This window comes from Diabrotica undecimpunctata, chromosome 5 (genome assembly GCF_040954645.1).
Source record: "Diabrotica undecimpunctata isolate CICGRU chromosome 5, icDiaUnde3, whole genome shotgun sequence".
Classification (NCBI taxonomy): Eukaryota; Metazoa; Arthropoda; class Insecta; order Coleoptera; family Chrysomelidae; genus Diabrotica; species Diabrotica undecimpunctata.
In genome coordinates this window covers 60,069,038-60,096,817 of record NC_092807.1, presented here as the reverse complement: position 1 = coordinate 60,096,817, position 27,780 = coordinate 60,069,038, and positions in this window count along the sequence as shown.

Genomic DNA, 27,780 nt, shown 5'->3' with positions numbered 1-27,780 from the left:
TGGTCTATTTCGAACAAATAATATTTAAAAAATATAACATAATTAACGTTGAAATAAAAGTGAGTATAGGCCACTGGATTTTTATAGTGGTCTTTCCCCACTTCTCTGCCTTCAAACGATGAAATCACTCTTCCAAATAGTGGAATATTCAATAATTAAACGATCTGACAGATAATTAAACCATTTACTACTCGCTATGGAAGTGTACAAAAAGAATATAATGCCAACTCAACAGATCCCGCCAATTCGAAAAGAAGGTGAAATATGGACACGTGATCAATAAAAGTATAGCTATTTGCGGTATACTTAGGGCATATGTTCCAAAATTACGATATGGAAATCCATTATAAGACAGACAACAAAGATAATAATAAAACCAATAATTTAATAGACATTAATTGGACATTAGTTAGCTACACCAGATACCCAATATAAAATGAACATATCTTGAAGAAAATTAAATATCCTCAGATATTCTCTTAGACTTAGCATAATCATTTATTAAAGTGTGGCACAAATAGTCTAGTCGTCAGAGTGCTGACCCCTAAAAATCATACGAACATGCTGAATTTTGCTGAGAATATTAACTTTGGGACCCCAAAAAAGATGCAAAAAAGTTTACCACTTTTACCCGCGGGCTTCTCCCTAAAACCCCTTAGTAGGGTGATAAAACGCAAAAAAAATTGATTAAAATGCTGAGATTGATGGGAATGATTAAGCTGAGATAATTTTAAACAAACCACACAATGCTTGAAGCGACCGTCGATTTTGAATGTCAGTTACGTGCGCGAAATCAATCTTTAATAAAATTTGTATCAGCTCGACAGTAAAATTTTTATATCTTTTAATCCAAGTGTCCTATAGTTTTTGTATTTTGCCTCAAAAAATATAAATAAATAAATAGATGTGATAAATTAATAAATGTGGCGCGATTTTTGCCATTTATTACGATTCTTGTGTGATCAAGAAAATTTATCACTTTTATTGGCAATTCGTAATAAAATTTTAATTTTTAGAGATCAATATTTGAAGCCTATAACATGAAATTTTAATTTTAAGTTGTGGCAACAAAGAAGAAGCATTAGAAATATGAATAGAAAATGCAGAATTTAATGGAAATGACATATTTCAAATAGCTTAACATTTGTTGCCAATGTTATTTAACACCTTTATAAAATTCAAGTTTACTTCCAGCAAAACACAAAAACTGCATACGAAAGCTGCATTTTTTGCCTTTAAAACGCATGTGCTTTTTGTCGATAGAACACTTGAATCAAAAGATATTAAATTTTTACTGTCAAGCTGATATAAATTTTATTTACCGTTGATTTCGCGCACGTAACTGACATTTAAAATCGAATTTCGCTTCAAGCGTTGTTTGTGGGGGAACGGCTCATTACATTTAAGTACATAAACATTTTTATTTAAAATTATCTCAGCTACATTTTTTATTTAACCCTTAACCACTGACATGCGGTATACCATACCGCGCCGAAAATATGTTTTGTTGTAAAACGTGTTTTATAAAAGATTCCTAGAAAACCATCTTTATTTTTTTGTAGTTTTGTAGTTTTAGTATCGGTTTAGTCTTTAAGCTAAGTTGACGTAAAGTTATCTTACAGTATCACGTACCGCATGTCAGTGTTTACGTTTCTATCGTTAAAAGCAGTCCAGTGTATTCTTTTGTTATTAGTATGGCAGCAAGTTCATCAAGTTGTTCTAAATTTACTCGTCAATGTGTAAAACCTTTAGATTATGATTTTGAGGCTGTTTTAGCTCAATGGGCTGACGAAGTACGTAGCGATTTAGAATATTTTAGTGATATTGACATTGAATATGATGCAAATGCTACTGATAAGTCATATTTGTTCGGCAAAAATCGTTTTAAGTGATCTACTACACAACTTTAAAAATGTAAGAACTTTGTTACCCAATCTTGTACCATTACTACCAGCTCTTCGGCCCAAAGATGTAAAAAACTAGACTTCATCTTTTTTTTTAAATTTTCTTATTTCCGAGGATATAATACAAAAAATACTTAAATGGACAAATAATAAATTAAGTGCAATTTGTTAAAACTATAGAAAAATTAATAGACCAAAATTAAATAAAATTGATGAAATAGAACTGAAAGCCTTTCTTTTCGGGATTGCTTTTATACACATCATCTTTCAAATCCAATGACGAAGATATAAACTCTATATTTTCTACAGATAGCACTGGTAGGGATATATTCAGATGTCTTATGTCAAAAGGAACATTTACAATATTTCTAAAATGTTTATGTTTTGATAACCCTCTGAATAGTGGGGGAAGAAGAAAGATATATCCAACAGCAGCCATTAGTCACATATTTAATATATTTATATCAAATTGTCAAAAACTGTATTCCGTAGGTACATGTGTTTGTATTAATGAAATGTTGGTCGGCTCTAGGGGAATGTGTAGGTTCAAAATGTATATGCCTAATAAGCCTGTGAAATATGGCATTAAAATAATGTGCCTGACTGATGCACGAACGAGTTACTTATACAATGCCTATATGTATGGAGGCAAGCACTCTGACGGAACAGTATTATCTAAAGAAGAAAAGAAGATGAATAAACCAACCCAATCTGTTTTGTGGCTTGCTAAACCTAATTATGGAACCAATCATAATAGTACAGGCGGTAATTGATTTAATTCTATAGAATTAGTACAGCAGTTAGAAGTAAAGAAATTAACCTATGTAGGAACCCTTAAAAAAAATAAACGGTAAATTCCTCCGAATTTCCAGTTACACCGACGCAGAAAAGTAAATTCGACTTCTTACGGATTTACGAAAAGTTTAACCCTAATTTCCCATGTGCTTTGTTTCTTCGATGCACCATTCAATAAGCACAGATCAGATTACTGAAAAATCAAAGATTATAGCTTATTACCATCTTAGAAAAGAAGGTATCGATACGTTAGATGCCAAGTGTGCCAAATATGCTGTTAAACGACGTTCTCACCGATGACTACTTACTGTTTTTTACTGCATTATTGATATAGCTGCTGTTAATTCGCATGTTGTGTACCAATCACTACAGAAAAATAATAGTTTTACCACATCTTCCTTTTCCCAAAAAACCTTTTATGTGTGCTTTTCTTGTGGAAAACCAGTATGCTTACAGTGTACAAAGAAAATCTGCGGACCTTGCGCTCAAACTGACAGTTATTTTATTGTAATTTTTAGTTATTGTTAGTATTTTGTATTTTATTTTTTGTTTATTTATATTATTAGTCTGTGCCTTTCAACATTATTTTACCATTTTTTAGTTACCAATACCTACTCAAATTTTTTTTTTAATTTATAAAGGATTTTGAAATAACATCCACCATTTTTTTTAATATTATGCATGCGTTCATAATTTTCTTGATAAAATAAAGTTTATTTTATTTGGAGCAGTATTTTATTCTACATAAGTGTAAAGAATCATTACGTAGTTAATGTAAAAAACAAATACAGTGATATGAGACAAATTCATATTAAAACAAAGTAGCATGAGCAGCGGTATGATATACCGCATATCAGTGTCTACGTCCCGAAACATCCACGTCAGTAGTAAAGAGTTAAAATATTTTTTTCTACGGCGTACAGATTCTGGGTAAATCAATTCTTTGCGTTTTTATTCCCCTACAAGGTGCATTTTAGGGGGAAGCCCAGCGGTAAAAGTGATAAACTTTACTTGGGGGTCCCAAAATTATTACTCTTCTATTATTAATATTACATTTTTGTCTAGTAAATTCTTTAAGGCAGATTTCAAATTCCGAACGTTTTTACCTTGGTTAAGCTTGCTTTTCTTCAAGGAAGTGCTGCTCTTAATTTTTTGTGGAGCTTGAGGGGTAGCAATAAAGTCAGTTGCGAGTGTGCGATTGGTTTTAAATAGTAAAGTGCTATGGAGCTAGATCTTAGATAGTGGCGGAATTGTGTGTAAGAACGGAGCGCACTAGGAGGCTTTTGGATTAATCAATCTGGGCAGGTGCTGGTGTCAATTAAATCTAATATAAATAAACCTATTTTAAGTAGCTAGTGTCGATGCCCACTAGTCAAGGGGACCCACGGCTTTATGTGCCCTCTGAAGTACAGTAAAAGGCTCGTATCATTTTACCACAAGGTTACTGCAGGAGTCTTGATATTTAGCGTCACACTAAATATTATTTTGGTTCCGTACAAAAACATCATAGCGAGCGATGCAAATGGTAATAATTTTGTAACCATAATGTTATATGTAATTCGCTATACCTCGTATAAAATAAGTACAGTCCTTGGACTTAACACGGCCAAGGTGATAGGTCAAAGATCAAAATGCCCTCTACTGTCCTTTATTCCATTCGCTCATACAATTATTAGATTATTATTTTTAAGGTCTTATTTGGGAAGATACTGTGCTCTGGGCTCTTGGCACTTTTAAATGGGGCTAAAGGTTCAAAAGGTTTATTGTTAAAAACCAAAAGATATCTACCCACTCATTACGTCCAGCTAATAGACTTGATATTATGTTTGTCAGAATTTTTTCACATAGACATCTCCCAACTTCTTCCATAGAGATTCCCTAAGATACATTCTTTCAATTTATTTCAGCTAATTTTTTGATGTCACTTACTAATCTCATCTGTGATCTTCCCTTAGACGTTTATCTTTGTACGGTCTACAATGTTGTGTTGTGGAGTTCGAAGGTTACTCCTTTTGTCTAGCAGTGTGTCTTCCGTAGTTACATTTAAGTTAAGCAATTTTTGTTATGGTATCATCATTATTTGTTTTTGATCTTGCCCAGGTATTCGTATTTTTATCTGACAATATTTTAAACCACATTGCCCTTTCCATTGCCCTTTTTGTTGTGGCTAGTTTACTCATATTTGCCTTAGTTAGGATCCAGGTTTGACATATATATATCATGATTGGACGGATGCACTGGTTGAACACTTTGCTTCATAAGTATTGAGCTATTTTGCAGTTCCTAACTATGTATTCAACTGAGTTTTACAAATCCTGTCCATGCCAGTGTCTTAATCTTCTAGGGATTTCGGCACTTTGGTTATTTTTGTCACGTTTCAAAATTTTACCTAGGTAGATATATTCCTATACATTTTATTGCCAATAAACACCTAGAGTCGTCGGTGTTTGTTATTATTTTTTTATATGTAATAGGGATGGAAAAAACCTACCGGTTTTAACCGAAAACCGGTTTTTTTACATCGCAATAACCGGCTTTATCGGTTGTTTTTTTGTCCCGGTTATAACCGGTTTTTTTATTTTTAAAGTAAAAACCGGTTATTAGGTTTTTACGGTGATTAGGATTAGGTTTGGTATTATTTTGGATCCCAATCATAATTATTATTCTCAAGTAATTACTCCAAACAAAACCATAATTCAAATTTTATTTTATTTTATAAATACAGAAGCAAACTGAAAGTGCAAAAGTGCAAGCTAGAAACAATTTTTTTATAATATTTCGTTGAAAAGGTATTTGTAATCATAATATTTACATAAGAAGTGATCTGGTACATCATCTGTTTTTCACACTTGACTCTTGACATTGAAAGTGGGTGAATGGCTTTTTCTGATTACCAAAAGTAATGTTCTGACTGTGAATATCGAATTTGGTACCGATTACGAATACGAATCTCCAAGGATTTTCCTACGTTTTCAAAACGATACACCCATATAGGAATTATTAAATGAGTTAAAATGTACCTATTATACAAATACACAAATGTGTTAAAAGTAATACATGATAAATTTTTTTTGATGGTAGTAAAAATTAAAGATAAATTGCATTATCCAATTTATTTTAAAGTAAAATATTTATGTTGATATTATTTTTTTTTAAATCCCATTTGAAAGAATCTGGGAAATCTTTTATAAGTTGAAATGGTTAGGGTAACAGTAAACAGGGAAACAGGAGAGAATCTCTCTCCTGTTGCCGACTAGAATGTAGCTTCGACTATTTTTTATATAATTTTAAACTGTTTGTCCTTGTTTAGTGTAGTGTTATATACAATTTTATGTTTAGTTTTATATTTATGACATTCTGCGATTGATGGATAGCCCAAATTTGACGAAATGCCCCTGAAGATGCTCTAGGAGGCGAAAGTACTTGGGCAAGATTTAATTAATAAAACTGTGCTCGACATCTGCCTTTCATGTTATCAAACTTCATTTATTTGAGCATTCAACCTTATATCAATTTACATCCAATTTAGGCTCGGAAGTTAGGACGTACCTTACCGAAATCGGAAAACTTTCTCCTTCCTGCTCCTTCCAGAATGAAGAAGCCAAAGTGAGTTTAAAATCAAACCCTTTTTGGTCTTCACACGATCTGGAGTTGGTGAACGGTGATTCCAGTTCAAGTTCTTAGGACACACGGATTCAAAGTTCTTTTCCAAATAAACTGACTCTATATCTGCAGCAGCCTATGCTGCCGAGATTAAGTGATCCGTTTTCATGCTGGAAGCAGAACAGAACCTGTATGCCAGACTTGGCTTTTATAGCTAAAAAATACATGTCGTTGGTCGGAAGTTCGGTGGCATCAGAGAGACTGGTGTCATCATTGAATGATATTGTGTCAGATGAGAGAAGCCGCTTAACCGATCTACATAATATATATGAACGAGTTTTTCTCAAAAGTCTTCATGAAAAATACTGGCCAACACAATGCTAAATCCGTTTCATATAATATAACCTATTTGTAACCTTATAACCTATACTTTTTTACTTAAAATATTACTTCATTCTACTTATATTATACTTTTATTGTATATTATTGCAATACGTATATATTAATCTTACGCTATATTATATTTAATAATAATCAATAAATATATAATACTAATCAAATAATAAATAAATATAATAATTAATAGAATAAAATGGTTTTATTAAAAATTGTGTTGTATTTATATTGATATTGATGTTCTTTCGATAGTACCTTCTAATTTTGATTATATTGATATCGAGTCGAATGAAGTATCGCAAACTAAAGTCCATTGTAAATGTAACTTTGTAACCTATTGGATTAAAAAAACCGGTTTTTCCAAAAACCGGTTTTTTTGGCCGGTTATAACCTCCAGGTTAAACCGTTTTGTCAAAAACCGCCATCCCTAATATGTAATATTCATATATTATTTTTAATTTAGGCCGACGTATTGGGAGCTGTCTACGAGTTCCTCCACCATAGTTTGTAATTCCTCGAATATTCCCGCCATAATCACGATGTAGTCGGCGAATCTGAGGTGGTTTACCATTATCATTAATGCCATAATGTTGACCGATTTGTAGTTTTAAAGACGTAAAAAAATACTTACTCCTTACTTTATTGAGAAACAAGAATATCCTGTAACCGTTAATATAAAAAGCCCAATATTACTCAATTCCTTACACAGTTTGTAGATGATTTTTGAAAGTTTTTATCAATAACCTTGTTGTTCGGTGACCTTTTTCAAGAAGATAGAGAAACAATCCATATAACACGGGCACAACGTGATTTTTGTTTTCTGATATTTATAATTAATAAAATTAATTTTAATAATATTTTTAAGGTATAATTTAATACAAAGTAATTTAAAGCTTTAGATATCAAATCGTAACGCCATCTGAACAAAGAAATCTGAGTTTATTATTTTTTTCAAAAATTGCTAAAAATATAGGTTACTGTAATTGTAAGGTAAGATTAATGACGTATAGTATATATTTAATACATCGAGTTAGAATCTATGGAGAGGGCATCACGTGACTAAAAACGACCTCACTTCGGCCATATTGTTTTGCCACTTTTGACAGATCGTATATGTTTATTTACTTTTGTTATTTTTCGAATATTTTTAGTTTTATAATACTTTTATAGAAACTGTAATAATATATTGTGATAGTGTATAATAATGGTTTCTTGTTCTCAACGTAGTTGCAGTGGCAGAAGCAATATTAATAAAAAATCTTCAGGAATAACGTTCTACAGGTTAGTATACAAATATGTAAACAAAGGAATGGCCCGTACTTCAGAGAATAAATTAAGAGTATTTGACTGTATTAATTTATCTTTATGTATAATATATCGTGTTTTTTGTGTTTACCGCGGGATAAATAAATCATAGTTTATTAAAAATGTATTGCACTTTGTAGATTATGATTAAATCTCCTGAATAACTACTCATATTTTTATAGTAGTTTTAATATTATTGAGTCCGGCCATGATCCCACCGCCATATTGGTTTCACAGTTAGCCACGCCTACCTACGCCGTTTTTAATACACACGTTAATATGCTCATAGCTTCTCCATAGATTCTAACTCGATGATTTAATATAATATGTCACGAGGTAAGATAAACGTACACTTACTATAAAAATAAAATGAGGTTTAACAAACGTCATCGCTTTACCAGAATAAAATAAAATAAAAACTATATAAGATTAAATAAAATTAAGTAAAGGTAAATAGAATTAATTAAAATTAAATCAAGTTAAACAGAATTATGTAGAATTAAATAATGAGCGTTTTGTAGTAGGGTTAGAATAGTATGTCGGATCGTGATGTATTATACATCAAACACACATTGTGGCATTGCAAAGAGGGCATTACATCATATCTTCTTTGTGTTTTGTCTGATTGAAGCATGTGATACGTCAAATGAAAGAGAAGGATATCAAGAATATATGACGATAAAAAAACCAACAAAGCGACTAGCAAAAGGGCACTACACAGTGTCTTCATTATTAATGAACATATAGTTGCATACGAGATGGCATAGGGCACTATATATAAATAGTTTAACTAAAAGTTAAATTTTGATTTATTGACTTAAAGAAGGCCTCTAACTAAGTACAAAATAAACAACTGAACTAATCCTAACTTGTGACATAGCAAATGAAAGAGAAGGACTAGAGAATATATTCAGATTCAGAAAAACAAACAAAGCGATTACCAAAAGGGAACTACATAGTATCTCCATTATTAATGAACGGATAGCAACATACAAGATATCATATAGCACTATAGATACAAATAGATTTACTATAAGACAAATGTTGATTTATTGACTTAAGGAAGGCCTCTGGTTGTATATAAAATAAACAGCTAATCGAATCCTAACATGGAAAACAAAAACAAACCAAGCAACTACTAAAAGGGCACTACACATTATTTTCATTAATAATGAATGTATAGCGACATAGGACATATATCATAGGGCGCTATGGATGAAAATAGATTTATCATAAAACACATTTTGATTTACTGACTTACAAAAGGCCTTAGGCTGAGTACATAATAAACAACTGACCGAATCCTAACATGCAAAATAGCAAATAAAAGGAGAGGATATAACGAATACATTTAGATAGAAAAAACAAACAAAGAGACTACAAGGGAAACGACGTGAGACGTATAGTACATATAATGTATATAGCGTGCTATCAATATATATATATATATATATATATATATATATATATATATATATATATATATATATACAGGGTACCTATAGTAAAAAAACATGATGTATGTCAGGTCAGAAGTGCACCAGATCAAACTTTATATTTACTTGGATTATATATGCAAACAGTTTATTACTCGTATTTTAAAAATTTAATGACTGACTGTAGATGACAATTGATTGGATCACCGTCGCAAGCGGGTAAATTATAGTATATTTATAATTATTTTTAATTTAATAGTTAAACTTTTTTGATAATTTAAAACCAAATGAAATTCTGATGTAGATATCGACTTAATTCGATAAATCATTCGAAAATGAACCCACATACCTGTATTCTAGTGTTTATCTCCCCTCACACGAAAATAAGCTTCGCTTTCATCCTATTTATAGGAATGGCTGTTTGTTCCGGATGTCGCGTTATTTCCACAAGTTTGGGCAAAAGTTATAACCAACACTCTGTATCGATCTGCCATAGTGCTCTACTCTCATTCCACATGTTGTTGTTCGTTGAGACTAAACCGCTTAACTTCAAATTTTAATTGCAAATAACGCCCCAAGGACGGTTCGTGTCAATCCGGAATGTTAAATTTTGTATTACAGAAAAATTTTACTCAAAAAAAGGATCCCGCGAGTGGTTGTGAAAGTGTGATACCGCTGGCATGTATTCAGGCACATATTGCAAGGTATTTTTATTATTTTACATTTATGATTTTTCATTTCTGCTTATATTTTAGTTCTCTCCCTAAGTTAAAAGGCTCTTTGGCAGTCATCTTATTTATTTTTAATTATCCTATAAAATTTACTGACCTCAATAAAATTTTTAATAAAAATTATGGTATTCTGAAAAAATATTGTGCACAAAAAGAGTGAGGGAAAAATATAAATATATCAGTTTGTAAATCAAAGAAAATCATGAATTATTTAAGAATCTATTTAAGCAGCTTGGTAAATATATTCCAATTTTTTTGTTTTTTTATAATAATATCAAGATTTAGGTGTATTTACACTAGAACTAGGTCACTTTTATGATTTGCGAACGCGGACTGATCAAATTTTTGGTGTATGTTTACAAGTGCGGCTTACATAAAGAGTATGTCCAACCATACTAACGTTAAATCATAGTACTAAGAGTCCTAACCAAGATTTTATTGAAGCTGAGATGAAAAACATCCCAATAAAGAAAAATAACTCTACACGGATTTTTTAACCTAATATATGCCCGACTTTATATTAAATATCATATTGCAAATCTACAATAATATATTATAATGAAGGCAACCATCCATATAAACTGTACATTGCAAATAATTATCTCCGTTATAAAATATGTAAATAATTCTAATACTTGACAAATTATAGATTACTCGTGTATACCCATGCATAGACAAAACATTGTAAATCCTCATTATTAGGCCAGTAAATGAACATGATATACGGTGATAACCTGTAATAAATCCATGTCATCACAGAATTGCATGAAAATATGGATTTAGGTTCTACTTACCCTCTACTTCACTTGTGGACGTGTACCGTTGGTTGCTTTTTATTTTTTAGGTTTGAAAACTAGTCCTCTTAGAAAAAAAAATCGTATAATTGTAAATTAAAGCGGATAATCGAATTAAATATTCTTTAATGAAGTGAAGTAAGTTTAGTCAACATTAAACAACACAATTTAAGGCTTTATCATAGTTTAACCACTAAATCTCACCCCCTAGATTAGCTATAAATAAAACAATGTCATTGAATACCTTTTCTCCACTTATTTGCATGGAGATTTAGATTAAGGTTATACTTATCCTCTACTTTAAAATTGATCTTGTGCCGTTGGTTGATTTGTATTATTTAGGGGTGAAAAAAACCCCTATTGTAAAAGTCATATAATTTTAAATTTAAGTAATTTGAAATTATTTTAATATACAGTAATATTAAATCACCACTTGCAAAAAAATTCAAATAGTTGTTTTTAGCCACATGTTTAGGTTTTTTTAATCAGCACCCTTAATCGAAATAATTCAAATTTCAAGCAAAATATACACTTTTGATTGTCTCGAAATTTTCAGCGAATTATTTCCAAGTGGAAATTTTTCTCACAAACAGTTAGATGTAGGAAAATTCTGAGTATGGCAGAAGAACGAGCGGCCAATTTTATGTAGGAAATGTCCATTCGCTTGAATCTCGGACCAAAATTGACGCCAACATAGCCGATGAACGAAATTTGATAAAAATCCAATGGTCTACAGTTTTTTCGATTTCCCGGCAAAACGGTGCATCATTTCTAGCCACATGTTTACCACAGGTTTTTCATTGAACTAGAAATGCAATCATTTTGTGATCAAAAGTTATGAATTTGTTTTATTTGAACATAAAAAACAACCCTTATTACTTTGTAAGTATGGGTGAGAGTTTGTCTGTACCTTAAGAGCACATTATGTGTATCTTTCAATGCTCCAGTATAATACGCGTTCTGATATCTCCTAAAATATGTGTTTGATTATTTACTCATAACTTGATTAGCTTTAAAGCTATAATTTATAAAAGAGCTTGAACAAATCACTAATCAGGAGGGTGTGCAAACTTTGCATACTAAGAACATGCTTATCTTAACCAATTTTTGTGTTACAGAAAAACAAGTAAAACCAGAACATTTAAAAAAGCAAGACGTATATTTAATTACTGCTTAAGATTTTTAGTATCAGTAATACTTTTTAAATTATTTAGAAAATATGCATTTTTTTTAAATTATCTTAATTTTATTTTTATAAGCTCTTTGGATCGGTCAAACTTTCAGATTATATAAAAAATATATAACTAAACATTTCACAAGATGCAACATTAGACAAAACTATAAAAGAGAGAAATACGTCATACGTCATACGTCAACAGCATTTTATGGGACCAATTCATCAACAAAGAAAATAAAAAGAGGATATATGAGACTATAGTAAAAAGTATCACTTTATACATCTGTGAGGTATGAAACTGAAAGAAAAAACACTGGCAACGCTGAAAGCGTCGAAAATGGATTTTTGGAGAAGAGCCGCAGGAAGATCTAGAAGAGAAAGGATTACCAACGAACGCATTCGAGAAATAATGGGAATCAAACAAACAAAACAAAAACGATGACCTAACAACAAAACAACTTATCTGGTTCGGACACATACAAAGAATGGATAAACAACGAATACCAAAATAAATATTAAAATGGCAACCAGAAGGAAAGAAAAAACGAGGTAGACCAAGAAAAAGTTGGAGCGAAGGAATAAATAAAGAACTGAGAGAGAGGGCCATAGAAGAAGACCTATGGAACAACCGGACTAAGTGGCGATTGGAAGTCGGAAAACGAAGGAGAACGTTATAAACCGACAAGTAGTAGTAGTAGAATAAATAAACTTAATTGTAAAGCGGTAACGATTAACTACATTTGGGGTGTTATTTGGGAGGTGATTTTCACGATGTTTTTACTAAAAGAAGCAAGCATTTTGTTTTTTCGTTAGATAAGCTGAGTCCTGTTTTGTCAGACCATTTCTGGAGATTGTTTAATGCGCTTTGAAGGATTCTTTGGGTGGATTCTAGATTTGTTCCTCTTAGTAGGAGATCCAGATCGTCTGCGTATAGTCTTCATTTAACTGGTTGTTGACATTGTTCCCAGATATCGTTAATTACAACAAGAAATAAAGTTTCACTTAACATCGATCCTTGGGGACTCCATTTTTTTGGATTCGAGTTGATGATAGTATTTCATTTGCTAGTACCTTAAATAATCTAAGTTGAAGAAAATTTTGAATAAATTTTAGGAATTGTCTATTAATACCCCAGGGGTCGTGAAGCTTTTTTATTATACCATATCTCCATGTGCAATAATAGACTTTTGTTATATCACAGAAAATAGCTAGACAGTGTTATTTGTTAATGAGTGCTTCGTGAACTTCGGATTCAAGATCAACTAAGTTATCCGTCGTTGATCTATTTTAACGAAAGCCGTTTTGGTCCAGGATAAGTAATTTTTTATCTTCCAGAAACCATATAAGGCAACGGTTTTTAATCTTTTCGAATAGCTTACAGGTTGACGAGGTTAGGGATATTGGTGTATAGGACTGAGGATCTGTTTTTGGTTTTTGAGGTTTAGGGATTGGGATAATATATGATTCTGACCAAGACCTTGGAAAGTAGTGATGTATTTACATTTGGTTCAAAACATTAAGGAGGTATGTTAGAGCGTTTGTGCTTAGTTTTAGGAGAAAAATTATGGGTATATTATCTGGACCCGGAAAAGAGATTTTTATGCCAAACAATGCATCGTCCATTACTTCATTTTTTCATTTTTAAATTTAAATTAAAGAAAATTTGAAGAGTAGTTGTTAGTGCTAGAAATTTGTTCGTAAAGGTCTGTAAAAATGTCTATTAGATTTTGAGTAAATAAGCCAGTTTCTAGGTACTTTTTCATTATTCATTAATTTTTTACGAAGTAAGTATAGCTAAAATATCTGTTTTAATTATTTACAGAATAAATAATATTTTTTAAATGTACTGGACCTATGTCTAAAATTATTAGTCTAGCAGTATCTGTCAATACTTCTGGCCAATATGCTGGATCTTTAAATTGCTCTCCACTTACATCAATATCTGCGGTTTCGGTTTGCGTATTATTTGATGAGGGAGTATTCGTTATATCCCGGTAAAGTGTAATGTTTTCGGTGGTCGATTTATTTTCGTCCTGTTCTTCTGCATCGTTTTCACTTAATTTAAAAGGTTGAACATCTAGGGTTGACTTGTCGAAGGTTGAGGTTGCTTACTCGTCGTTGATACACAAAACTTTTTTAGTGAGCCAGCTAATCGCTTGTGGTCTACCTCTTTTTCTATCCTCCTTTTTCGATATTGTGAACCAGAAAGTCTCTTTCTACCATAGCCATCTAAATCAGTAACAGTTTATAATTTAAAAAAAAATAAAGACCGGAAATTTTTTATGCTAAAAAAATTGAATCAGTAAAAAGTGCAAAATACTACTTACTCTTTATATAATTTATGTAGGTAATAAAAAGCTATTTGTACTAAAGTTACCATTCAGAATACACTGATAACAGTAATATTACCTATAATGTATAACAGAAATAAATTTGAAAAAAATCACACTAATATGCAACTTGTCATTAAATTCGCAACTATCTTTCGGTAAATTTTTTATGCTAAAAAAAATTGAATCAGTAAAAAGTGCAAAATACTACTTTAACTTTATTTAATATATGTAGGTAATAAAAAGCTATTTGTACTAAAGTTACCATTCAGAATACACTGATAACAGTAATAATACCTATAATGTATAACAGAAATAAATTTGAAAAAAATCACACTAATATGCAACTTGTCATTAAATTCGCAAATATCTTTCGGTAAAACTTACTCGCATGAAAGAAAACACAGGAAACAAGTATAAATTTTGGCCTGAAATATTAATTACCTGATAGTTTCGGGAAATCTCGAAGATTTTGGGGAATTCTCTAACGCCACCGCCGTTGCATGTAATAGCATCGGTCAGCGCCAGCTATGCACAATTTTGGTACTATTGTTTTTATTATACTAATGTATATTATACATCACAGGGAAAGGCCTCGCTATCTTCTTAATAGCACCTATTTGGCCAGTTATTTTTTGCACTTTGCTTCCTTGGCGTTTTGATTTTATTTTCTTTGATATTTATATTTTTGGGTAAATTTTGCCGCCCCCAAGAGATCAATGCCCGGGGTGCCACGCACCCCTTGCATTCCGCCACGGCTCGGCCCTGGACATAAGTATAATAGTATATTTATAAAACTAACGTTTATGTATACCCTACCCTTACGGAGACAAAAAACACAATAAAATGATTTATAAAAACGATGACAACGTTTTAGCTGACGAGACGCACAGAATTTATGACCTTTGCGCTATAATTCCAAATCAACTTACCTACTGCTTCTTTGATTTAAGACTGACGCTCCACGTATTGAATAAGTAAGCTGGCGAAGGCCAAGATTGATAAATTATTAGTTATTTGTAATATGTGCGGTCTTTTTGACCGCGTAGCGACTAGTTAACGATTTAAGCTATTACTTTTATTTAATTTAATAGTTTAATTAGAAAGCGATTATTTTTATTTTAGTACGGAACAACTTCCAACGGCTGTATCAGCAGCGGGCTCTGCCAGGACTTCTGCATCTTGTAGTTTAGCATCTTCTCGAGAATCAAGTACCAGTGCTCCCGGACCAACACCTTACAAGGTACTTATGTTGGGAGGACCTGCTGTGGGAAAATCATCATTAGTATTACAGTTTATGACTTCGGAATATCTACATGCTTATGATACTAGTATTGGTAAGTTATTTTGTATTTAATAAAAGATATAAATATCATAAAGTTAGAAGTTAGCTTTTCTTTTGGTAACAGTAGTCTTAAGGGCAACTACGGGCCACCTTTTCAATTCTAATGGGTTCACCTAAGTTTTTTATGCAGATTTGGCTGTGATTATCAATTTACTCGGATTTCGATCCGAGTAAATTGTTTTTTTCGTTTTTTTTTTTCAAAAAAAAAAATTTATTCGAAAATATGTTTTTTATCTCTTTATCTATCTTTTTTAGTTTACGGGCTAGAGGCTTATAAACAATTAAATTGTTTATAACAATTGTTTGACCACTTAGGTCATAATCCATCTCAAAATACTCAATAACCATTAAAAATACATTAAAAAAACTTGGATGCACCCATCAGAACTGAAAAGACCACGGTGGCCCAGCTGGCTCCTAGACTACAATTTTATTATTGATATACTTAGCCAATACATTGTTTTATTGTTTGGCTCTTTACTGGATTTATTTTTATTCTACAGGGTGGTCCTGTAGAGTTTAAGTAATTGTAGAAACAGAAATCGTAGATTCTGCACTTTAGCCAACTTGCTTTAATAAAATGTTGATATTAAGAAAGATACAGGGTGTTACAGTGGAAATTTAAAATTTTATTTTTCGCTATAACTTTTACGTTTGTAAATATTTTTGGAAAAAAATTTACAGTTGGATGCTTTTGCGTAGGATAAATAAATAGAGTTCGCCACATATGCCACATGTGTTGCATAAATTTGCGCTTAACTTTTTTGCTCTTTAAGTTAGCTCTATTTGTGTTAAAAAATATTAAAGATACATTATTTTTACAAAGAAACGGTACACTTTTTAGTAACCTGAAAATTCAATTGTTTTCGAGATAAATGCATTTTATAAGTCAGCTGCACAATAATTCTTAGTTTGATATTTGTGCGGTAAAGCAATGAATACTTGTAGATAAGCATAATTCATAGCTTATTCTTATTAAAACAACTCAAAGATGATAATGTAACATCACAAAATGCATTCTTATGGGTGCTAAATGTCTTATTGGAAAAAAGATATTTCATATTCTTCTTTAGGTGCCGTGTCCGTATTCAGACGTTTGCTGTGTTTACAATTTTCCTTTGCTATCGCTTCTTAAGTTTTTATAATGGCGTTGTATTACTTTTTTTCTATTGAAAAATGCTAAAAACTTAAAATATGTGGTTCATGCAAGATGGTACACCACCACATTCTAGAGAGAAGACAGTTAGAACATACTTAAATACAACTTTTCTGAACGTTGGATTGATCGTGGTAGTCATATTCCTTGGCAATGTGGTGAGATATTGATATACTTATTTAATTCATAAAAAATCCGAAAAGAATACTTATTGTTCATTACGTAAATTGTTTACCCATTAATATTAGGAAAAATAGAAACTAGAGCACAGGTATTGAATAACACATATGTGTTCTGTTTCATAATACTTTTGCTACCAAACTAACCTGAAAGATTCAGCATTTTAACACATCATCAAAACATCATCGTTGTCCGAATAACCGATATTGTTATAAATATAGTAAATATACAGGCAATTTAGTTCAGCATAATATTAGTTCGTTAGTAAATCATAATAGTCCATTTGTTCGAGACGTAATTATAGTTACTCGTAAACTGTAACGTAATCATATAAATAAGTAATGTCATCGATAGGTTATTCCGTGTGTTTATAACTAACCAATGAACGAGATACATTACAGTTTAAAACATTATTTAACTTATGCGACAAATAAGATGTAGTTCCATAATATACCATAATATTTGGATATGTATCCAAAATCATATATTATTTTTATTAAATATTATTAATACAACGTGTCTATAAGGATCCCATTCACATTTGCAACCAACTATGGGAAGAAATAAATACTGCAGCAGTTTCTTTAGAACCAATGATACTATTTAATATGAGACGATCTTTTATGGAATATATTGACAAATGAATTAAAGAAAATGGTGGACATGGAACACTTACTTTGACAAAAAGTTATGTTATTTAGTTATTTATTTAACTATTTCTTAATTTGGTTTGTAAACAAAATGTTTTGATTATGACTTTAATTTAATATAAAACGTAAAATGTGTGATGTAAAATCCTATTCTGTTTTTTGTCCAATCCTGTTATTATCCTGCTGATATATTAATTTAATTTAATAGTTCGTTAACTATTAACTTTAGTTAAAGGTATTTTATACCAAAATTTAGATTTATTAATATTTTTGTCTATGTTTCCTTCGTTGCCTGGAGTAATTGCCTTACATCAGAATTATGCAGCTGATTTTTAAAATGCGATTATCTCGAAAACTGTTGAGTTTTGAAGTTATTTACAAGTATACCTTTTTTTATTAAAATAATGTATCTTTAAAATTTTTTGTCCTAAATACAGGTTACTTAAAGAGCAAAAAAGTTAAGTGCAACTTTATACCACATGTGTGGCTTAAGTGGCGCCCTCTATAAGTTACATCAAAGTGTGCATCAAGTTATAATTTCTCATATTTAGAAGTACTTAGTTGTAAATTTTTATACATAAATGTTTACAAAAATGAAAGTTATAGCGAAAAATAAAATATTAATTTTGCACTTTAACAACCTGTATCTTTCTTAATATCAACATTTTATTAAAGCAATTTGGCTTAAATCGTAATATTTTAAATTGTAGAATCTAGTGTTTCTTTTTGTACAATTACTTAAGGACCATCCTGTATATAGACTTCTTAGGATATATTTAGGTAGTACTAAACTCAAAACCTGTATATAAAAATACTCACCACTTATTTTTTTTTGTCCTTTGTTCATTATTAAAAACTAGCAAATTGTAGAATGGAGTTTGTAGATTCCAAAAGAGTTGTTTTTAAGTGACATTCCGGAGTAACCTTAAAATATTTTAAACTTATAAGAATAAATACGTTTTGAAGCTATTTTTTGTACCTGACCAGGTTTTAGAAATACCTATTCTAGGCATATGTAGTCACAGGCAACATGTTCGAACGTTTCCTATTTGTTTTGTAAGCATCTGCGTTGTTCTCTTTTTATTTTAGCGGGATGATATCTGCTATAGGCAGTGTCTAGTAAGCATACCTGTGATAACTTTATTCTCTGGCACTACCTAAAACAGGGTTATTTTACTGTGCTCCGCCACTTGCTAAAGGATTGTTTAAAGTTCGAAGCTAAAATATCCTTCCATTATTAAACGAAGGATATAGTGTTATATTATTGGGATTGACTGAATGTTGTTCTTTTGAGCATAAAGTACTAGCTTTAAAGCAAAGTAAAAGGGGAAAATCCCACAGGTTAGCTGTAAACCATAGTTTAAAAAATTCATAGATTCTTCTACTAATTATCCTCTTTTTGACAAAGTATCTTTTTTTAGAAGTATCATTCACAGACAGATAAACAAATAGCTATTAACAATGGGTATGGTCATCATACCATTGATAAAATCAGGAAAAGAGAATCAAAACTACTTCTGCACTTAGCAGTTGTTTCAAATCGATCACTTCTCATACTTATAGATTCTTAAAATTCAGTTACATCAGAAAAAATTTAATATATTTTATCGAGATATTTTGACAACACTCAGATCTCTTTTAAAGTTGGCTCTCTAAATATTATTTTAACTAACAACAAAAATTCCATCCACTACTGCAGTGGTGTTTACAGACTCTCTTGATCTGACTGTGATGCTTTCTATGTTGGCAGAATATATAGATTATTATTAAATCTGCAGAATACTCTAAACAATTAAACACGTCAGCCTTTTTCCATCACCTGAAAGTTAACAAACATAATTTGAACATTTCAGATGGTGTCACACATATTCCAACCATCTAACTCTCTGCGTTTTTATTTTTGGGTTATTTTGGGTCTCTTATAAATCTCCATTACCTCCTGGTTGATACTTTTGCGCCATTCCCCGTTAGCCTCCTTTATTACGCTAAAAACTTTTTTTTTTATTCATTGTCCAAGTTTTACATAGATACAATACTGCTAATCTCGCTACTGTTTCATAAGTTCGAAATTTGGCTACCCTGGATACGTTTTTGTCTTCAACAGTGCATTCAATGATGATACCGCTTTGCTGCACAACCGCATATATATTTCTCCCTTTGCCTCCTCTATTTGTAACTGTTACTCCAAGGTACTCAAATTCTTTTACCTTCTCAAATATATATTCTGTCCCATTCGTTCTTAGAGTGATCCATTTACTTTTTTCTATATTTTCTCCTCCCATTTCAATATACTTGTTTTTTTTCTTTTTGATTTATAGTCAAGCCATATTTTCTAGCCCTTCTTTAAATTTTTTAAACGTTTTTTGTAGTTCTTTAGTTAGCGTCATTGTAATTAATCGTATCAGTTTCTCTGATAATCCTAGTAGTCTCATAGTATATAGCCTCGCATAGTCCGTTTCGTGAGATTAGCTGATAGGCCTACTTAAAATCAATAAAGAGCATATGCAAACCTAGGTTTTCTTTATAACTGTTGTTTTAAAATAGCTTAAGCATACAAATTTATTCGGTTGTTGTTCTTCCCTGTCTTAAACCAGCCTAGTATTGTCCTATTAGCTCTGTTTCGTAGATTTTTAGTCTTCTTTGTATAATTTTTGCTAATAATTTATACAGTGCTAGTCAAAAGTTCCTCCCGTTTGTATCTTTTGAACGGTTATTGTTATAATAGTGAAATATGAATGGGGGTAAAAATCAGACGTAGGCTTCTCAACTAGTCGTAAGAGGTGACGTAATAGTAACAGATGACATTATAGCGCTACTGTGATTAATAATTTTAAATAACACCTTATAGCAAGAGATAACTCGTTTGAAAGTTATTGTAAATACCTATAAAGGATACCAGGATGGTAAAACTTAGTTTTTAGCTTAGACTTTGTGGCCGGAGTTAATTCTTTCTTTTTAATACTGACTTTTTTGCTTGATTTATGAACCGGTACACTAATTATTTTTTTCAAAAACATGTGGTTCCATAAAGTGACCACTAGGAAACTAGACCAAAATCAGAATCAATTCTTTTGGTGATCCCTGGACATGACCGATGATATAAAGTGATCCCTTACTTGAAATTTAGATGACCAACAGTCTTTATAACTAGGCTTCTTCGTAAGTCCCATCATCAAATTTATTCCAAGGAAACACTTCATTTCGGCAACATTCGTGGGAATAATACGTTCACCAAATTGCTGAGTTGCATACAGATTTGTTTAAAAAACCATGGTTTCAATTAATTCATTCGGAAATAGACATAAAAACGTATCTATAGGACTTTCAATTTGTTTAGGTATGCTGGGTCCAAAACTTTCGGTAAAGGGTGCAGTTGTAGTAAAAAAATTTGCATTACTCGTCCATTTGAATTTTTGATCTTGAGCTGCCTCAATGTCAGCATCCTCGTCATTCTCACTGTCGCTATTATTTAATATAACTTGAAACTCGTCATCCTCAAACTAATCTAATTCATCCTCAGATGGAGCCCCTGAAGTGACAGACTCTAAATCTGATGGTATTTCGTCAATCAAAGCATATGCCTCGTCTGAGGCCAACTTCCTAATGTCCATGACCAACACCTGAAGTAAAACAAAAACAGAGATGTAGGCATATCCCACTGACCTGGTGGTTTCATAGGAGAACCACACATTTTATTTGCAAATAGTAAATTTATGCTAAGTTTTACAAACACCAAATTATCAAATATCACAAAAGAACCGCATAACAAACAGAAATACCAAAAAACTTACCGAATAAATTGCTGATTTCAAATAAAATATATTGTTTGTCGTTCTTCACTTCACAACACTCGTGATTTATACAAAACAACTGTCGATTAGTGTGTCTGAACAATAAAATATTACGGCGGCAAGATTTGTATAAAGTGGGGAAAAATTATTTTATTTGTGGTATCTTCATGGAACCACTAGGCCCCAAAGGGTTCAAAATCTCAACGACTACTTATGTCTTGAAAAAGAGATAAAACAATTCCGAAAGCTTGAAAAAAAGTCAAAAGAGTGTTTCTCTAACATCTCGGCCAACCTTCTGACTGCAGCCCTAATAAACTGGTGGTTTTGTTTATATCGACAGTCACGAATATCCTGTATTTCTTGTATATATATATATATATATATATATATATATATATATATATATATAATCGTTTCTACACATTATTAAGACTACAATAAATTCATGATGAAAGTAGCATTGGATGTCAGCCAGTTATACGTTAAACTCGCTCGTTTGCGTATAAGGCACAGCAGAATAATCGTTATCCTATCTCTAAATCAAATCGCCCTTTATGTATGAGTATTGTAACTGTGGTATATCTGTAGCACACATTATCGTAGATTGTAAATACTTTAACGAAAGACACATTCAATACCTAACAATATATCACAAGCTTTAGGATCTAATTGCAATATTAAAAACTTATATAACTTTACTGTCTAAAGGACAATTTTATCCTGAACAAATCATAATTAGTTTGATGTTTCATTCATATTTATAAAGGGTGATTGATTTAGAGGTACTTTTTACAACAAGAAAAAACAATGGAAAAAATAAATTTTATTTGAAAATATTGATTATCATACAAAAGAACCATTCTTTACAATTATTTTTTAAAGATAATTTCTTTTAAATGTTGGCCATAACTACGATTAAGATGGTTTATTCTGAAGTTCCAATTCTCAATGACTCGTTTCAGCATTTCGATTGGTATTTCACCAATGACTCGAGTAATATTGACCTCCAATGCCTCAGTTGTATCTGGTTTATTCGTGTAGACTTTGGACTTTAGGTAGTCCCAAAAGAAAGAGTCTAGAGCTGAGATGTCACAGGATCTAGGCGGCCAATTCACTGGTCCAAAGCGTGAAATAATTTGTTCACCGAATCATTCTCGCAGTAAAGCCATGCTTTCACGGGCTGTATAGCAAGTGGCGCCATCTTGTTGGAACCAAATGTCGCCGAGACCACAAGCTTTAATTTCAGGTACCAAATAGTCCGTTATCATGGCACGATAACGGTCTCCATTCACAGTAACATTCTGGCGGGACTCTGTTTTAAAGAATAATGTACCAACAATTCCACCAGCCCATAAACCACACCAAACAGTTGTGTTTTCAGGGTGTAATGGCAACTCTTGAGCCTCTTTGGGTTGTTCATCACCCCAAATATGGGCATTTTGTTTATTAACGTACCCATTAAGCCAAAAATGGGCCTTATCTAAAAACAACATTTTTCTCGAAAACAGTGGATCTTCTGAAAGCTTATCAAGAGCCCATCGACTGAAACGGTGACGACTCTGAGGGTCGATAGGCTTCAGCTCTTGCAATAATTGAAGTTTGTATGCTTTTAAACCAAGATCCTTACGTAAAATACGCCAGGTTGTTGTATATGACAAGCCAAGCTGTTGAAAATGGCGACGAATCGATTCTTTATTATTTTTGAGTACACTATCCGTTACCGCCGCTATATTTTCTTCAGTACGTGCTGAATGTGGTCTATTTGGTCGCGTATTATCCAATAAAGAAAACTGTGTTTCAAACTTACTAATCGTAAAGTGAACTGTACGTTCAGTAGGCCGATTATGTGGACCATAAATTGCTCTAAGCGTACGAAACACATTCCTCACAGAACTTCAATTTTCAAAATACAACTTAATAATTTCTAGACGCTGTGCAAGGCTAAGTCTTTCCATCATGAAATGTCAAACAATACCAAACAAAAGCGAAATGTCAGTTTGACAGTATCCATGCACGATCTCCAATCAAATCCCTACCAAAAAAAGTACCTCTAAATGAATCACCCTTTATTATAGAACTTTAATTTTTAATTACCATACCAAGTGAAATTGTAATTTACTTTATAATTTTAAAAAGTGATTATTGTATTATGCCCCCACTCCGCTTATATAAATAAAAAAAATTTTATCAAGCAATATCAAATAATATATTTAAATATTTTTGTAAACAATCTTTAAATCAGGGAATTACATATTAAATAATTTGTGTGCTCTATAAACGACTATTAAATACATTTGATGAATTTTTCGTTAAAAATATATTGCAAAATTAAGTTAGATTCGTTAAAATAACGGATTTATAAAAACAAACGAATAATGCTCTCCGTTTACGTCTAAATTCAAAACAGATTACTACTATTGAAGGATTCGTATGTGCTTAAGTCTTAGGAAGAACACTTAATTTAGACAGTCTGGAACTTTCCCATTTTCAATTTACGCTATTCGAGTATTTAAATCCGAGCATTCTGGATGTTGTTTCTCGCTAAATTCCTATGAAAATTTCAATTTATCCATTCCTTTGAATTTACTGGATATAATTTGATTTCACTAAATAAGCCCCAACTTGGAACGTTTCTCTCGCACAGTTTACGCAGGAATATTATATAAATGTTTTAACCACTTATTCAGTAGAGAGCAAATTTAATCAGTTTTTAAAATTGTGGTAAAATTATTCGGATTATTATAACTAAACTGCAATATAAATTTCATCATATGAAATTTTACCATTCTGATTATATTATCTGATATAAATCCATCCACACCATCCAACAATTATACTCTAAACATCCAATTGCCAGCTTAATAAAATCAGAATTATTTTTTCTTCACCAATTAGAAATTAAATTAATATAGGTTCCATCACACGTAGGCATATACGGAAATGAAAAAACGGATTTGTATGCTAAAGAAACAACAACCAGCACCGAAGCAACAATAGTGCACGGAGCAGTAGCGGGTGATATGAAAGCGGTTATTAAAAATAAAATAATGTGTATGTGGCAAAACAAGTGAAATACGACTGCAGACAAACTTAATTCAATAAAACCGAGTGTGAAACCATGTAAACAACTAAATATAAGTCGTGTGAATCAAGTAAAAATTGACAGGTTGCGCCTGGGTCATACAAAACTAAATCATTCTTACCTATTAATTAGAGTCAATCCTCCTAAGTGTGAGTTTTGTAATAAAGACCTGAGTGTGTATCACATATTAATGGAGTGTAACAAACACAAGAATATAAGAACTAACCATAACCTCTCAACTAACTTCACATCTATTTTAAAAGAACACTGTAATTCGGTAAATGTTATAAACTTTTTGAAGAAAGTAGGTCTATTTCATCAGTTGTATTCGTATTAATTAAGTCACTAGTAATTAGTGCGAATAAATAAAACAAAAAAAATTCTTTATTTTTTTTTTACTTTTGAAAAATATAGAAGCATTATATGCTTGCTAAAGTTATCTTCCTCTTGTTCCTTATTTCTCCGTATTTTATAACTTTTAATATTTATGATGTATGTGGTAGTTGTTGGCATTTTGAAGCTCTATTAATACTACAATTATAGATATTAATTATTTTTAATTTAGGAACTGTGGTATACGTTTGTTGTTGTTAATTAGTGTGGTAATAGTAGGTTTATTTGCAACAAATTGTTTTGTTCAATATTCAAATACATTAAAACGCTTAAATGTCAGCATGAGAATAAACTTCTTCTGCATGAATATACTTAACTGCCCAATGAATGAGCTTTTTATAGTAAAACCTCTACTTTAGAGAATCAAATACAAAATGTTTAAACATCTGCCTTTTATCCACTACTTATTATTGTATTCATTATGCATTAAGCCCATTAAACAAGGCAGTAAAATAGCATTTTATATTACACTCACTCAAAAATGTTTTGCATATTATCTGTAACGCCACTGAACGTTTCTTATTTGAAATTTTTTTTGTCTACTAAAATAATGTATTTTATTGCTTGATTTTTGTTTCTTAATCGTCACAAAGATTCTCAGTATTCATATTGTGTTCATCAGTTTTCGAAAACCGATATTTGTAAAACTTGGTTTGCGTTTTATTCACTTTGTAGTGAACAATATGAATAGACAAGTGATATCTGAGTTCAACAGAGCTAGAATCGTTACTTTTATTGAGGGAGGCCACACACAAGTCAACGTTGCTGTCCGGGTTTGAGTTAATCAGAGTGATGAATCTCGGATTGTGAAAAAATATCGAGAGACGAATTCTGTTAGCGATCGTCCAAAAAGCGGAAGAGTCAGAATTACTACCAATGTCCAAGAACGCTTTTTAACGTTAACTGCCCGGAGAAACCCCTCTATGACTGCCCCAGCTATTAGAAGAGAGCTCCAGCAAGCTCACAGTATTGTAATTTGCGATCAGATTATTAGAAACAGGTTAAATTTGGCGAATTTATTTACAAGAAGACCATTGGTTGTACCAAAGCTTACGTTAGAGCAGAAAAGGACACGACTAGAATGGGCCAATGAACATTTACAATGGCATGACAACAGATGGGGAAATGTGTTATTTTCTGATGAAACCAAAATTAGCCTTTTGTCCGATAATCGCCCAGGAAGGACGATTATTGAAGGATTGGCGATGTAGGAATCCAAATCGACGGGATAGACTTGAGCAAGCTGTCCAAAGAGTCCCATATCAAGAGGCTCCATAATGTTTTGGAGCGGCATCATGCTAAACAATAAAACTCCTTTAATTTCTATTGTTGGTAACATGAATGGACAAATTTATATTGATACCATTCTTAGGCCCGTTGTACGCTTGTGGCGAGAAGCTGTTGGTACAGAATTTATTTTTATGGACGACAATACGCCTCCCTATCGTACGAGACATGTGGCAGATTTTTTAGAGACAGAAGATATCGTCAGATTACAATGGTCACCTTACTCACCTGACCTCAATCCCATTGAGCACGGATGGGATATGCTCAAAAGAAAACTTTAGTCCCGGCAGCTACCCCCAAGGACACTACAAGACCATAGACTAGCAGCGATTCAAGAATGGGGCACCATGGACCAGAACTACATTAATACACTTATAAGAAGCATGGAACATCGCATTCAATCTTGCATTGATGCAAGAGGTGGAAATATGGCTTATTAAGTATTAGTTCCTATATATGTACAAAATTAAAAAATATATATTTTTTAATACATATTGTAAATAATGATAATAAATTGTTAATCCTTTAAATTTTTTTTTGTTGTTTTTTTCAAAACATACAATTTTATATAATATAATAAAGTATTTTGTTAAAAAAAATACATTTCACCAGATTTGGTGGATAATTTTAAAAATATTACATTATGCAAAACATTTTTGAGTGTGTGTAGTTTAACAGTTTTAGTGGAAATGTCTTTATGTTAATTAGGATTTCTTTGCGCTATAAGATTTTGTTTTAAATTTGTTAAATAATAAATAGTTTCAAACCAATCATTACAAACTGTTTACCAGAAAGTTAAAAAAAACAAAGGGAATTTAAAAGAATTTTGTAAAAATAAGAAGAGATTACTTTTGAGAAACAAAAGAGATAATCCGATAAGAACAAGTTATTAAAAAAAGAACCTATTAAAGGTAAAAAAACAAATAACAATAAAGGCAAAACACGGAATATAATAAAATGGGTTAGTACCATGGTTTAACACAACTTTCCTTTCTAATAGTTCAAAAGTGTTATTGGAGATTTCTTTATCTGAATTAAGATTTATTTGAATTAATAGAATTTTTGTTTTTAATTTATTAACTAAAAAATTTAAAACGATTTTTAATCAAATGACTGTAGTAAGTACTTTTACTAAAAATTTGGCACTTTCTATAGAAAAGCTGGTAAATGCTAACCATTTCAACAAATTACCATTTACATTTTAAACTCTATTCTAGCTTCCAAATTGATGTACTTAGAATTGCATTCGCCAAATTGAAAACTCTGCGAATATTCTGATGTATCTCTTAATTTTCTGTGTAAATTCTGATAATTCGTGGTAATCTGTTTAATAACTTTTAGATCTAATTAATACTGCTGAAATAGGTATCACCGTTCTAAAATTAAAACATTACAAATGTAAATACAATAATATTCGCTTTCGTG